We start from the raw sequence: 4,977 nt of genomic DNA on the forward strand, positions 1-4,977 counted from the left end.
GCAATAAACTCTATTGTAAGTCAAATTCTACAAGTTTTCATGGTTTAAAAAGAAGAGTATCGAATATTTCATTTGGTGTTAACTTTAGTTTTGAAGTGTTTGAATAGTTTCAAGGAGTAGTCAATCAAATATGGAGATATATATAAGGCAGAGTCTCTACCAGAGGAATCCCATGTGTTTTCAGAAAGCATTTTAGAAACAATTAAAACAGAGTTTCACCATCAGCATCAAAAGAGTTGAGTTCAGATTTCAAGTCAATGCTACGGTATCTTTTATCTGGACTGCAGCTCCCTAGTTAAATATTTCTGGCACTTTAACTCCTGAGAGACACAGTTGATGTTTCAAAGTCAGTCACTGAATGTGATTTAAAATCATTAAGAGTGAAGGAGACCCTGGGTTTGTTGTCCTTTCAAAGGAGGTGGGAGAACTATCAACCCTGCCTGTGAAAATTAGTTGGGCAAGCAGCTACAAGGATGATATGGACAGGGAGCCCTGATAGGTGGGTGCTCTGATTCCAGATCTGTATATATTATCACCATTTAACACTATCACATTTTAATGCCCTGTTTTAGGACTGACTGAAATACTTGCTGTTAGGGGAAGGTAACAGATGACTAGGCCTGAACAGCTGAAAGTGAAAGTTGCTCAGTCGTGTCTGACAGTTGGTGACTCCATGGACTTTACTGTCCATGGAATTCTCCAGGCGAGAATACTGGAGTGGTTAGCCTTTCCTTACTCCAGGGGATCTTCCTAACCCAGGGACCAAGCACAGGCATCCCACATTGAAGGCAGATTCTTCACCAGCTGAGCCACAAGGGAAGCCAAAGAATGGTAGAGTGGTTAGTTTATCCCTTCTCCAGCAGAGCTTCCCTACCCAGGAATTGAACTGATGTCTACAGCTTTGCAGGCAGAATCTTTCCCAACTGAGCTATCAGGAAAGTCCTGAGGTGGACCAGAAGTGTAGGTTAGAGGGCCTTGTTTCCCTAAAGTAGCGCTGGTATATATTTTAAGATCCATGGATAAACTGCCACCTTGCAGAAAGAATTGAGGATGCATAAAGTTTAAAAAGGATCCAAGACTCTTAGGGTTAAAAGAGAAAACCATAAACACTAAGTCATGAGTTGAAAAAGGTTATATCCATTTAGATCAATAACAATAATACAATATCAGATACCTGTAGCTCTCCAGGAAAAGGACAGTATTTTGTGACTCAAACACGACAAGTCCTATTGTAAATTCTGTGTTGTATGGGGGTGAGAGATTTGCTCTTTAGCACTCACAAAGAGTAGAAGAAACTCTTTATACTTCCACTTATACAGGTTCTTCATGAATAGATTCCAACTGACCCGTCTTGCTGTGGCCATAACAATCTCTATTGACTGATACAATGAATTCCCTAAGACCTAATTTCCTCTATGCCTGTGGTCATCCTATCTTCTGTGACTCAGAAACTAGCAACCATCTGAGGCCAGCCTAATCGCCACCTCCCAAGAAATGTTCTTAATCATTCTCTTGTGTATTTAATATTTTCACTTCTCTAATCACTTGCAAGTTCATTACATGCAGTTCTGTAGGATAGATTTTGAAGATATGCTAATCTTATCAGAAAATGCATAGCCAGAGGGTAAACAGATTAGAAGGTTCAACAGTGTGGCTGATATAAAAATATTATCAGAGTTAATTATCTAAGACTGTAAGGGAGAGTAATCACTCTCTAATGGCCAAGTATGTCAAGAATCTGTTTGTACAGTGTGGTGGCGATCACGGTGCCTGGCTTCAAATGAGTGTCCAGCTTCATCGACATCAGCGAGGACTTGAATCGCGCTTATTTGAAAGTCTAAAGAGCTAAATTCAAAGAGAATTCAGAAGACTTAGTAATTTACTCAGTATTAAGCCTGCGATGTTGTCCTGAGGAAGATATAAAGATGTTGAAAGTTGATGAACACTGTATCCCTCCTGTTGATCCTGGAACCAGATAAGCAAGAAGCTCTGATTGAAAGCCTATGTGAGAAACTGGTCAAATTTCGGGAAGGTGAACGTCCGTCTCTGAGACTGCAGTTGCTAAGCAACCTTTTCCATGGGATGGATAAGAATACTCCTGTAAGATATACAGTGTATTGCAGCCTCATTAAAGTGGCAGCATCTTGTGGGGCCATCCAGTATATTCCAACTGAGCTGGATCAAGTTAGAAAATGGATTTCTGACTGGAACCTCACCACTGAAAAAAAACACACCCTTTTAAGACTACTTTATGAGGCACTTGTGGATTGTAAGAAAAGTGATGCCGCATCAAAAGTTATGGTGGAATTGTTAGGCAGTTACACGGAGGACAATGCTTCCCAGGCTCGAGTTGATGCCCACAGGTGTATTGTGCGAGCATTGAAAGATCCAAATGCATTCCTTTTTGACCATCTTCTTACGTTAAAACCAGTCAAGTTTTTGGAAGGCGAGCTTATTCATGATCTTTTAACCATTTTTGTGAGTGCTAAATTGGCATCATATGTCAAGTTTTATCAGAATAATAAAGACTTCATTGATTCACTTGGCCTACTGCATGAACAGAATATGGCAAAAATGAGACTGCTTACTTTTATGGGAATGGCCGTGGAAAATAAAGAAATTTCTTTTGACACAATGCAACAAGAACTTCAGATTGGAGCTGATGATGTTGAAGCATTTGTTATTGATGCTGTAAGAACTAAAATGGTCTACTGCAAAATTGATCAAACCCAGAGAAAAGTTGTTGTCAGCCATAGCACACATCGGACATTTGGAAAACAGCAGTGGCAGCAACTCTATGACACACTTAATGCCTGGAAACAAAATTTGAACAAAGTGAAAAACAGCCTTTTGAGTCTTTCTGACACCTGAATTTTTATGCTGTGTAGTTTTGCTCTTTTTGGAAAATCTAAATCATAGTAAAATATAGGCTAAAATCTGAAAAAAAAAAGAATCTGTTTGAAAATATAGTAAAATCCATAAACTAGAGGGTGAATCAGAAGTCAAAGGAACTTAAATGAGAAGCTTATTTTATCTGTCGTCAAGAGGAACTCTATGCCTTAGTATTAAGACCACCCATTTGCATGACACAGAATGCAAAAGCCAAAGCAGTGCCCATGGACTCATGATGAGTGCACAATACTGCTGGCCCAGAGGCTTCTCTTGATTGGCAGAGGTCAAGAGCAAATCTATGTGCCTAGGGTCAGAACGCATCTGCCCAGGATCACATCCACATATCAGCGGGAATCAAGTGGGAGTCACCAAACTTTACATGCTCCTGGCCAAGTCCCTCACTCCAGTGCCTTTCCTATAGGCTTGTCACTCATTCCTGCCTTGAGATGATCATGATTAAGTTTCACCTCACCATCTCTTCAATTACCTGCCATGGGCAACTAGAAATCTGAATGCAAAAGATTGAAAGAGGACCCTTACCTTATACCACATAAAAAACTAAACTCAAAGTTGATTAAAGATTTTAAGGCAAGATCTGAAACTATAAATGAGCTAGAAGAAAACATCCTGGAGAAGTTGTAAACATTGGTCTTAGAAGTGGTTTTATGTATGTGACCCCGAAAACATAGGCAACAAAAGCAAAAACAGAAAAGTAGGACTTCAAAAGATTAAACTGCCTCCCCCAAAGAACATCAAAAACACATGTACATAGAAGCCAAGGTGATGGTTCCCAAATGGTTGTTATGGTGGGGGGAGGAATTGGGAGTTGGGGATTAACATATATATAGACACCACTATATATATAATAGATAACCAGCAAGGACCTCCTACAAAACCACAGGCAACTCTGCTAGAAGTTCTGTAACAACATAAATGGAAAAATAATTTGTAAAGGAATAGACATATGTATGTGTGCTTGTGCAAGCTCAGTTGATTCAGATGTGCTCTACCCTTTGTGACCCTATGGACTGTAACCTGCTAGGCTACTCTGTCCATGAAATTCTCCAGGGCAGAATACTGGAGAATCTCGTCATGTCCCTCTAAGCATATCTTCCCAATCCAGGGATTGAACCCAAATCTCCTTCATTGCAGGGTGATTCTTTAACAACTGAGCCAAGTGAGAAGCCCAAATACATGTATATGTAAAGCTGAATCACTTTGCTGGACACCTGAAACACAATTGGTAAATCTAATATACTCAAATGAAAAAAAAATATAAAAAGAATCCATCAACATGTAGAACAATTAGCTCAAAAAACTAATTGGAAAACGCAGTAAGATTCCCAAACTTACTCTCAAAGAAAGATCCACAGGGAACAGGGTATGAAGGGAAAAGAATGATTCAAGTCCTGAAATGGGCCCATGGGAGAGGATTCAGAATATAAGGGAGGTTACACGGTTGGAGATATGCCCTGGGTGGTTTGAGTCGTATATTGGACACACAAGTCCTGGGGTCTGACACAGGGAAGAGAAACACCCTTAGGTGGTTGCAGTGCTTTGTGGACTAATAGGAGGTCTGTGGGAAGCCCGGACTCCTCCCTCCAGGAGCATGTGCTCAGGGGCTTGCTCCCAAGCCACAATGAAGAGGACAGATTGAGACCGCATTTGTGGATGCCTGTTTTCCCAACAAGGGCTGACACTTACACACGCCCTGCTTACTCCGTGTGGCCGATTTGCACTGGAGCAGGGTCTGCCATGACCAGGCAGACAGCTGGATTCTGGGAAACAGAGGTGCAACTGGCCCAGGGCGGCATGTGGCTGGAAGAGCCGGGGTCTTGCTCATGGAGGGCACTTACATAGGCAGCATATCAGGAGAAGTCCTGATCTCTGATGGAGGCCAGACTGTCACATCAGATGACCCAGTATATGCCCAGAGCCCATGAGGGCCTCACCTGCACAATAGCACACTCTTCAACAGGGCAGGGATAGCAGAGGCTGGGGGAAGTGATCAGCTGTGAGGGACCAAGAGGTCTCAGACCAGAAGCTATGATTAAACAGGGCAGGAGAGGCTACTGATGGTGATGG

General features: G+C 41.6%; 1 pseudogene across 1 annotated transcript; it reads left to right on the forward strand.

Moving 5' to 3' along the window:
• Positions 1-1,913: 1,913 nt before the first annotated feature.
• LOC112445694 (eukaryotic translation initiation factor 3 subunit M-like) lies at positions 1,914-2,944 on the forward strand (annotated as a pseudogene). Its single transcript, XR_003033754.2, has one exon. The product of XR_003033754.2 is annotated as a eukaryotic translation initiation factor 3 subunit M-like (transcript).
• The last annotated feature ends 2,033 nt before the right edge of the window (positions 2,945-4,977 follow it).

The sequence above is a fragment of the Bos taurus genome, unplaced genomic scaffold (genome assembly GCF_002263795.3).
Source record: "Bos taurus isolate L1 Dominette 01449 registration number 42190680 breed Hereford unplaced genomic scaffold, ARS-UCD2.0 Leftover_ScbfJmS_31, whole genome shotgun sequence".
NCBI classification, from domain to species: domain Eukaryota; kingdom Metazoa; phylum Chordata; class Mammalia; order Artiodactyla; family Bovidae; genus Bos; species Bos taurus.